At 45.0% G+C, this 10,896-nt stretch overlaps 1 protein-coding gene across 4 annotated transcripts in view; it reads left to right on the top strand.

Annotated features, from left to right (window-relative positions):
* Positions 1–4,313: 4,313 nt before the first annotated feature.
* Positions 4,314–10,896, top strand: part of PHACTR1 (phosphatase and actin regulator 1) — a 521,359-nt gene continuing 514,776 nt past the window's right edge. For all 4 annotated transcript variants that reach the window (XM_065912772.1, XM_065912773.1, XM_065912777.1 and 1 more), the window contains exon 1: positions 4,314–4,499. The gene's annotated coding sequence lies outside the window, so the exon portion shown is untranslated. The remainder of the gene's footprint in view (positions 4,500–10,896) is intronic.

Raw genomic sequence — 10,896 nt, 5'->3', positions numbered from 1 at the left:
GAAGATTATTCTGACAGTAATGTATATGTAATGTTGGGAAGATGGATTGACAGGAGATGCTGCTTTTTTTTTTTTTTCCCCAGTGGGTTTTGTCATACATTGATATGAATCAGCCATAGAGTTACACGTATTCCCCATCCCGAACCCCCCTCCCACCTCCCTTGATGCTGCTTTAATAGCTAAGCCAAGGAGAGAAAAGGACCTAAAGCCTCATGATGTCTATGAGAGTAGGAGGGAGGAAAGTGATTTGAGGGCTATTGCAAAAGTAGAAGAAAATAACCTGGCAAGTGATTGTTTTGAGAGACACGTTGAAAGAAGGCAGGAGCTTGAGTAATCATGAGGCCAGTAAAAATGGTCATGAAAATAGAGAAGTCAAGAGGGAGATAGACAACAGATGAATGGATAAAGATGTAGTGCCTGCATGCTCAGTCGTGTCCAACTCTTTGCGACCTCAGGGACTGTAGCCCACCAGGCTCCTCTGTCCAAGGTATTTCCCAGGCAACAATACAGGAGTGGGTTGCCATTTCCTATTCCAGGGAATCTTCCTGAGTCAGGGGTCAAACCTGCATCTCCTTCATTGGCAGGTGGGTTTGTTTACCACTGCACCACCTGGGAAGCCCCCAAAGAAAGAAAAATAATATATACATATATAGGTAGAGATATATATGTATCTATAATTGAGTCACTTTCCTGTACAACAGTAATTAACACAACATATTAATTCAACTATATTTCACCTAAAGGTATATTTTTTAAAAAAAGTAAGTTAGAAACTGGTTTTGCATGAGTTTGAGGTTGAAATTTTGACATATTCAAATTTAGGACCCCCAGATAAGGATATCAGACTGAAAAATAGAGATGGTGTTGTGTGAAAGGCCAGTGATAGGACTCTGGGAGTCACCTGCCTTGAACAAGGTGACAACAAAAGCCTTGGGAATCGACTTGCCCTGGAGGAGGAAAGTGGAAAAGCAAGCAGAGATGGGACGGAATGGAGTTGGATAACTCCAAATAAATATCTGCTTATTTTTTCATTTATATTCCATATTCCCCAACAGATTTTACAAATGTAATTTACTGGAGGATGTTTTTGTAGCAAAGCAGGGTTTTCCTCCGCAATATATTGCTTTTTTCCGTCCTCATATGCTCATTGTTTATTCTTCACCTAGTAGGTCAGCTAACTTCAAGCTAATTGAAGTTGATTGGCCACAGAGAATTCTAGGGTAGGTCTGAATTTTGAATAAATATCTGTGACAATTCAGACACAAAATCTTACACAAAAGAGCAAGCAATGTGTTAGGAGCTTGGGGAATCCTGAACTTTAAGGAACCTCCAGTTTAATGAAGAAATTTTCAGTCATGCAGGAGAGAAAGGTGTAAAAGTAGAATGTAAGGTGTTTTGCGGCCTTAATTTAGCTGATTATTTTCTGAGTTACCTTCCATGTCTTCCAACAGATTTTACAAATGTAAATGCTGAAGGATGCTTCTGAAGCAAAACAGTCCTTCCTCTGCAACATATTGGGCTTTTTCCTTCTTCATATGTTCATCATTTATGGATTGTATAAATGAGTTGCAAGGTCTCATTACTTAGATAATGATTGTACATTTTTCCTCTAATGAGTTTGGTGGTGATGCAAAGGGAGGGGGAAAGCAGAAGCTTGCAGGTTTATTGGGGTCAGAGAAAATGTCATTTTTAATGATGTGGAGAAGATAGCCTGATGACTCAGGAGAAAGGGTCCCCCACAGAGAAGAGGAAATGGACAAGTCAGGTGAGCATACCTAAACAGACAAGGTCCAAGAGTAGGTGCAAGGGGATGGGGCTGGATATCCACAACTTAGCTTCGCTTTTCCTTCTGAAGAGGAGGAGGAAAACGTGGAAGGTAATTTGAGGGTGAAGGAAGAAAGTTGATGTAGCCAACACTGGATAAGCAATTGATAACATTACTGGACCTCAAAGATAAAGAATCTTTTAACATGCAACTAAAAATGTTAAGAGAAAAAGAATCAGACTGGTCTCAAACCTTACTACAGGGTTAGAATAGGAGTTCTGCCCTATAGTCCTCCAAAGAAAAAAAGTATGACTCAAGAATTACAGACCCTGCCAAGCTGTCTTTCTGTATAAAGACAAGTATTTTGGAACATGCAATGAAGTTGGGGATTCTAGCCCCCATTATATTGCATAAAATGCATTCAGAAGCTATTGCAAAAGAGAATGAAACATGCATTTGAAAAAACAGCAAACATATAAGTGGACATCCTTCCCTCTTTGTTACCCTTGATGCATGCAGAATTAAACTGAAGTGTTTCCTGGCCCAGAAAACTATATGTGAAAAAAATTATTTCTTTGGGGAAAATAAGAGCTCCAAAATGATTTTTTAAGTGAAAATTTGTAGGGGAAAAAAAAAAATCTATTCTGAGGTTAGCAATTGCCTTGACTGTAAAACTAGAATTAGCTTGTAATATTGAGTTAATGTGTAATTGATATGTATTACTTCCAATTCTAATCTTACTTTAGTAAGGAAATGAATAATTACAACTGAAAAGTTTGATTTAAATAAAAGCATGTTGGAATTTGTCTTTAAAAAATTTTTTTAAGCTGCCTAGTTCCATCTGTATTTGGGGAAACCCCTACCAGATAAGCTAAGAGGCAAAGTAAATGCGGAAAATAGGCAATGTTTGTTTTGCCAGGTTCCCTTGGCAGAAAACTTGTCACATACCCAAAGCTTGAACCATCAAAGGCACCCACTCAAGCAAGAGTGAGGCGCTAAAGATGAAAAGATGCCCATACAGGGCACCTCTGGTGGTGGCAGCAGGGACCACAGTTGTGAACGTGCAGAGGAGCACCGATAGCAGTGCTGGGCCAGCACGTACCCAACCTGTGGCATAGATTGCTTTATTGGTGATGATGGCCACGTCTTATCTGACTCAAGTGCAGTGAGACTTCAGCTCCCAGTTCCGGCCTTTTATCCAGACGGCTTTTACCCACACATAGCATCGGAGGAAAAACCCAGAGTTCAAGTATCATACCAGTTCACTTACCTAACGTTTCAGTTGCATCTCCCATTATTCTTACGCTCCACAGACTAAATGACTTGTTACCTGCCTTCTTCCAGTTTCAAGCCCCCTGATATTCCTTGCTTGGAATAAGATTTCCCTTCCTCTCCAATGACTTCTGCTTTTGGAAAACTTCTCCTTAACAGAACCAAGCCAGGGGAGCTGATGGCCTCGGGGTCCATGGGCTGTGAGAGGACTGCATGGGTTACCTGGAGAGAATCTCATTTTGTACTTTTGATGGGTGGTGGCTCCTTGCTTATTCCAAGGTGTTGAGTGACTGACACCATCCAGAGAGCAAGCAGGGCTGGCTTATGGCCTGAAGTGAGCGAGCTTGTTCCCTACCTAGTAATGACTGGTAGGGACAGCCTTCCATCTAAGAGTGTGAATCTCTTCCTAGGGCACTTTGCTACCATTTTTCTCTCTCCTTTCACAGTAATTCCCCCTCTAAATTGCCTGCCCTAGATAAGAACCCAGTACTTCACTGGCTGATACATGACCACTGCTGGAATAAGCAAAGGAGTCAGTGGGTTTTGTTGTTGGTTGTTTTTTTATTTAACTATGTTTGTAACACTGTTTGTTTTATTATAAACAAAATAGGACCCATTAGATGGTGCTCCAGAGCCCATTTTTACTAGCCAGACCTCTTGCTCTCTTTCCTCAGGCCCCCACTTAAATGGCAGGTCCTCCTAGAGCTTTTCCTGACCTCTCTCCTGCCCATCTCCCATCCCTGCTGCCTTCAGTCCCCTGCTTGCGTCCAGTTCAGTCACTCAGTCGTGTCTGACTTGTTGTGACCCCATAGACTGCAGCACGCCAGGCTTCCCTGTCCATCACCAACTCCCAGAGCTTCCTCAAACTCACGTCCATCCAGTCGGTGATGCCATCCAACCATCTCATCCTCTGTCATCCCCTTTCCTCCTGCTTCCAATCTTGTGGTACCCCCTCACTTCTGTTTCTCTTAAGCAAGTACACTTACAGTCAGGTGTAGCAAATATAAATGATGTGTTCTTGAAACCGTGGGTAATTATTAGTCAAATCCATTTCATCTGAGTAAGCAAGGTCATTTTTAAGACTCGCATGCCCTTCAAATGGCATGTTTTCCCCAAGTGTTTTCTAAGAACTTGGAGTCAGCTACATCTAGTTCAGGCTGAGCCAGTTCAGACTGGATAGGATCACAGACTCTCCAACCAGGCACACATGAAGGTCAGGTTTTCTCCATCAGAGGGCCGAAAACTCCACCCTAAGAATGCGGAGAGGTCCGTGGCCCAATTATGCCTGCATGGAACTAGGATGACCACACCTTTTTGCCATCACGCTTCCTCATGCTCCCCACGTTCCCCAAGCTGTCCACATCTGAGACTGCCCTGCTCCTTTATTATTCATAAATACCCTCAGCCCCTTACCTTCCACAAAGTGGATTGGAGGAATGTTCTCCTAAGTAATGAGAATGAGGTAAGCAATAAGCTAAGTCTTCTAGCTTAGCTGCCTTAGGAATCAAGCTCTTTGCTGTAAGCCTCGGGGTCTCAGCATTTTGGCTTGCTGTGGGTTAGGCAGAAAGAGACTGTTCCAGTGAAATAATTCTTTTCTGTCTTTCCTATTCTTTCCTACATCTTGATTTACCCAAGAAAACTAAAAGTTAGAGATACTGAGTAAGTTCGTCTTTCAACAATCAGTAGCGGAGAGCATGCTCCTTTAGGCACTGTGCTTGGTAGTACAAAGACGAAAGTAACAGAATCTGACCTCAGGGAACTCAAAGCCTAGTGGAGGAAAGACATAAACGGCCCAAGGCCTTACTGTCAGTTTAAGTAGAGGGGAGAAAACAAGTTATGGGAACCCCAGAAATCTCGTGGGGCTTCCCAGGTGGTGCTAGTGGTAAAGATCTTGCCTGCCAATGCAGGAGACATAAGAGGCTCTGATTCTGGGTTGGGAAGAGCCTCTGGAGGAGGGCATAGCTACCACTGCAGCATTCTTGCCTGGAGAATCCCATGGAGAGGGGAGCCTGGTGGGCTACAGCCCACAGGGTAGCACAGAATCAGACACGACTGAAGCGACTTAGCAGGCACGCATGCAAGAGAGCCCATCACCTACCACAGGGGATGTGAGCAGCAGCGAGGGTGAAATTGTGTAGACTCCCCAAGGAGGTAGGACTTGAAGCCTCTCTTAAAGGATGAGGAGAATAAGGAAGATAAACCTTGCAGGCAGATGAATAGTGTGAGCAAACACGGGAAAGCAAGGCGTGGTCTGTGAGTTCAGAAACCGCCAGTGTCATTTCAGTATGAAATACAGAAGCAGATACTGGAGGGAGCATGGGCTGGATGCAGTGGGACACCTCTTCCACCTTAGGGAGTTCTGGATTCATCTGCAGGTCCTGGAAACCCAGCAAAAGTCTCCGAGGTGTGGAATGACACAGTCGGCTTAATATTTTGGATAGATCACCCCGCTGGCTTTGCAAAAGATGAATTTGCGAGGGAAAAATGCCCAAGACTGGCAAAGTGATTGTGGGGCTGGTACGATATTCCCTGCCAGAGTGTATCTGTCCTAGGATAGGACTGGTCAGGTGACAGAAGATGTGATAGTGTGAGAAATAGTTATAAAGTGAAAAACTGATCGGGTTAAGAGATTTATTTTCTGTGGGAGACATAGAGGGATGGAGCAGTTAAGGAGGCTCCCACGTTTTGTTGCCTAGGAGATACTGTCAACCTAGGGAAAATACAGGGTGCCAAAGAAGATGATGTCAGTGTGCGACCCGTTGAGTTTAACTTTAAAGGAGCCAATACCTGCTGTGGAGCGCGGGTGCACTCAGAGTTAAATGCCTGAAGGTTCTGTGCTGGGCAGATCTGGGTCCCGTTGGCACCTCAAAGTTGGTTGTGCTCCTGGGAATTGGGGCATTATATTAGATGATGGGAGGAAAACACTGGGCAGAAAGTAGAAGGAGGGTGCACCAATTGTAGTGGGTGGGGAAGCAAACAAAGGCTATATATAGGACCTCCGGGGCTTCCCCGTTGGCTCAGTGGTAAAGAATCCACCTGCAATGTAGGACATGTGGGTTCGATCCCTGGGTCAGGAAGATTCCCTGGAGAAGAAAATGGCAAGCCCCTCCAGTGTTCTTGCCTGGAAAATTCCATGGACAGAGGAGCCTGGAGGGCTACAGTCCATGGGGTCACAAAAGAGTCAGTCAGACAAGACTTAGAGACTGAACACCAAAAACACACAGGACTTCCAGGTAAAACATTCAGAAATGTATGAGGTTTAAATTGAGGGAGTATATATCATATAGCCAATCAGAAGAATGGAAACCATTCACTGAATGTGACAATGCGTCCATGTGTGGGGAAGAAAGCTAGAAGCAAACCTTCAGAAAACTGAGCAGTGCATGCAACGGGTAAAGTCAGCGCTTCCAAGGAGCTGGGCTGGTGGGGGTGGAGAGCACGTGGATGATAGAGCAGGACCAGAAGTCTTGGGAGTGGATGTAAAACCAGCTTTGCAGAGTTGGCAATATCCTGTCTGCCAACCGCCTGCAGCCCCATCAGAGCCATCACGTGATCCCTGACCTTCACCTTCCCTCAGATAATGAGACCCGGCCAGTAGCAGGTGTTCTTAAGATGGATCAAGCTGGAATGGTTGATGTGGATGGTTAAGCAAGTGCCTCACAAGGTTGATTAAAATACATCGACCAGCCATGTGTCCATTCTAAGTTTGCTGCAGTCAGCATTGCTATAAAGCAGATCACTGGGCTAGTGGCTTTTGGTTCTCTACTAAGACACCTCCCATAGACAGTTTTCCATGAAACCCAGGCAAAGAGGCAGTTACAGAAAACCCAGGCCATATAAAAAGGCTTTTAGGTGTATATCCTGGTCTCTGCACATCCTGCTGTGTTTAGTGGCTTTGCATACTCTCTGCCTACCGAAGAGCATGACCCAAGAATTACAGACCCACCCGTGCTGTCTTTCCTGTATAAGGACAACAAATATTTTGGAACTTGCAAAGAAGTCAGATTATGGTCCCAGATATACCATATAAACATGAATTAAGAAGCTAGAGTAAAAGGGAGGAGAGAGAAGTGTGTTTGACAAGCAATTAACAGAAGCGAACATCCCTTTTTCTATCAATATTACACTTAAGATACATTTGGACGCCTCATACTCCTGTACTTTTTCTTCAGTTTCCTGTTTTGAGAGGGATTTACAGATGCTCTCACACCAACTGATGTTTGACAGTAAAAGTCATATTCTCGACTTCTGTCCCTCTTTTTCTGAGCAGCATTCAAAATAAACATTTGGATCTCCAGCAAAAAAGGCAGGGAAGGATACTAAGTGATAGGCTAGTAGATGCCAGTCACAGGAGACCGATTTTTTTTTTTTTAACTGCAGATTTGCAGCACATTAGTTGGGACTATTAATCTATTGACCTTGAAACCCAGGATTTTAAAATCCTGAAACAAGGTGAAGACAATATTTGAGGAATTTGGTGATTAAAAAAATTGTTTTCCCTTCTCGGATGCCGGGACAGTGTAGGGTGAACTCTTAAGGACTGTGTGGGATGGGTCAGCCGGGACCCCTCTTGCTGTCTTTCTGGGAGTCATGACAAAATTACAAAGCACAGGCAGCTTCTCAGTGTTTTGCTCCTATGTTGAAATTTATGTTATTTGCATTTATTTATTTTTCCTGGCCACATACAGCATGTAGGGATCTTAGTTCCCTGATCAGGGATCAAGCTCATGCCCCCTGCATGGGAAGCATGGAAACTTAACCCCTGCACCACCAGGGAAGTCCCAAACTTTATTCTCCTGATGCTCAACACACCCCCTGGCTTCAGGACAGCATTCTTCGATTTCTCCGTCTGGTTTGTAGACTTATTCTCCTTTGTCAGGAATTGCATGAGATCTCAAACTGAGCAAGGGGCAACTCTAAATGGATATCACATGACACTTGGTTAAGAAATGCAGAAAAATTTATATGTGAAATGAATGTCTCCAGGGAGAGGAAAAAAAAGTTTTCAGAATTTGTTTTTTTCCCCCACTTTGTTGGCTCAGGTCCTTGTGGGTTAAGAAGGAGAAGAAATGTCAACCCCTCTGGTTTTCTTTGCTGGTGCAGCAAAGAGCAGCATGGTGCCCAGCGGGGTCTCCTGGCACAACAAGATCAAGCTGTATAGAGACTCAGAGCAATCCCACCACCAGTGAGGGTGTTCCAGGCAGCAATTAAACCATGATCATTCCCCCCCGACACACACACACACCTCCCCAACTTCCACCCCAATCCCTGCTGTCTTCCAACTGTGGGAAGCCCAGATCGGATGACCAAGGTGCCAGGAGGCCATGCCAACCTGCAGTGCCAGCAGTGACAGGACCTTGGCCGCCCAGTGTCCAGTCTAGGAAAGAGGGGGAGGTCTCTGCTCAATGGTGAATTCAGGCACTGGGTCCAAGGGGTGGTTTAAAAGAGGCTGGAAACACAGTGTGCAGAAGGATGAACAAGGCAAAGAGTGGAGCATGGTCCTCCACCAAGGTTTAAGAGGACTGTGACTCTCCCTCCAACTGTGAAACGTGGACGCGTAGACCTGTCTTGAAGGCCTCCTTCCCTTCCCGGCACACAAGCGTCAGAGGGCAGCCGGAGTGTTGGAAGGTGACGGGTGTTGAGTGTCCCGTCAGAGGAAGCAGCGATAGTCGTAGCAGCAACCCTAGGAAAACACCCCCAAAGTGGAGTGGAAGTGCGAAAGAGTTAAAGTCAAGCCATGAATTCCGCTTCTATGGGGATTTTGGTGAGAACAACTTGAGTGGAATACAAAGCAGGAAAAAGAATAGGAGTGGGAATTAGGATGAGATATGATAGGCAATAAGAAGAAAAGGGCTGTGAATGGTGAACACTTTTAGTAATTTTTAAAAATTTATTTTGGCTGTGTGGGGTCTTCATTGATGCGCGGACTTCTTTCTCTAGTTGCGGCAAGCAGGGACTACTCTCTAGTGGCGATGTACAGGCTTCTCATCGTGGTGGTTTCTCTCGTTGTGGAGCACAGGGTCCAGGCTTCCAGACTTCAGTGGTTGTGGCTTCCAGGCTCTAAAGCACAGGCTCAATAATTGCGGTGTTTGGGCTTAGCTGCTCTGTGGAATGTGGGAATCTCTCCAAACAAGGAATTGAACCTGTGTCTCCTGCATTGGCAGGCAGACTCTTCAGCACTGAGCCACCAGGGAAGCCCTGAACATTCTTTAAATATGAGAAAATCTAGTACTCTGTTTGGAGATAAATTGAAAAAAATCAAGAAATATTGAGTTGCCCAAAAAGTTCATTCGAGTTTTTCTGTAAGAGCTGACAGAAAAACCCAAACGAATTTTGTGGCCAATCCAATACCTAGTGAAGAATGTGAGGTGAAAGAGAGCTGAGGTAAGAGGAGAAACTGAAACCAAGGGGAGGAAGGAGGAGAAATGCAAGAAAGGTGGTATTCATGGAAGAAGAGCAAGAGTGGGAACGTGTCAGCTGCAACTTAGTACTTGCCAAGGGTATTTGCCAGGTTTCCCTGGTAGCTCAGATGGTAAAGAATCTGCCGGGAGACTCCAGTTTGATCCCTGAGTCAGGAAAATCCCCTGGAGAAGGGAATGGCAACCAGCTCCAGTATTCTGGCCTGGAGAATTCCAAGGACAGACCACGGGGTCACAAAGAGTTGAACATGACTGAGCGACTCTCACTTTCACGAGGGCACCTGCCATTTCCCTCCACAAGGATTAAATCATGAGCTTCTGCAGTTGCTGACCTTCAACATCCCCTGAAGAGAGTTCAGGGTGGGTGGAGAGCAGAAATGAGGCACTCTGGGCTTTGGAAAAACTTGAAGGACAGGTCTTCATATAATTAGACATTATCAGGAGCTGATTTTATGAGTACAATTCTTATATCTCCTTATCTCTAGAAAAGCACTAAATTCCTTCATGGTGACGTCTGTTCCTCAGGACTAGCAGAAACCTTCTGCAAAAATATGTGCTTGATTGCATGTATTCCCCCTTCACCAAAACCAGATATTATTAACCTCCCCCCACTACCTCCTTGGAGCAGGTTCTCAGAGCTATTCTGAAATGTTGTCTCCCAGGATACGGTCTTCATTTTCGCCCCAAATAACGCCTAAATCTTACGCTGTGCACTTTTTTTATGTTGACAAAAGAAGTATAGAGGACAACTTTGAGAAGAAAGTCCCTTATTTATGCTAGTCAAATCTCATGAACATGATTAATGTTTTAATGATGGAGAATAGTTAGCTAATTGTAACTTTGCCTTAAAAAAATAACTTAAATTCCAGCAATAACTGGCAGAAAAGAAGAACTAAAGGATGAAGTTGCTAGAGAACCCAGTACCTCTTCAGATTCCACAGCTCTCTGTGTGTGTGTGTGTGTGTGAGTTCAGTCGCTTCTTACCCTTTGCAACCCCATGGACTGGCTCCTCCGTCCATGGGCTTCTCCAGACACGAACACTGGAGTGGGTTGCCATTTTCTCCTCAGGGGATCTTCCCAACGCAGGGATCGAACCAGAGTCTCGTCTGCCTCTGGCATTGGCCGGCAGACCCTTTACCGCTGCACCACCTGGGAAGCCTTGTCACACCTTTCTGCTGCTGCTGCTAAGTCGCTTCAGTCGTGTCTGACTCCGTGCGACCCCAAAGACGGCAGCCCACCAGGCTCCACCCTCCCTGGGATTCTCCAGGCAAGAACACTGGAGTGGGTTGTCATTTCCTTCTCCAGTGCATCAAAGTGAAAAGTGAAAGTGAAGTCGCCCAGTCGTGTCCGACTCGACCCCATGGACCGCAACCTACCAGGCTCCTCCGTCCATGGGATTTTCCAGGCAAGAGCACTGGAGAGGGTTGCCATTGCCTTCTC

Source organism: Muntiacus reevesi, chromosome 20 (genome assembly GCF_963930625.1).
Source record: "Muntiacus reevesi chromosome 20, mMunRee1.1, whole genome shotgun sequence".
Classification (NCBI taxonomy): Eukaryota; Metazoa; Chordata; class Mammalia; order Artiodactyla; family Cervidae; genus Muntiacus; species Muntiacus reevesi.
The sequence above is the reverse complement of the archived record's forward strand: the minus strand, read 5'-3'. Positions and strand labels throughout refer to the sequence as shown.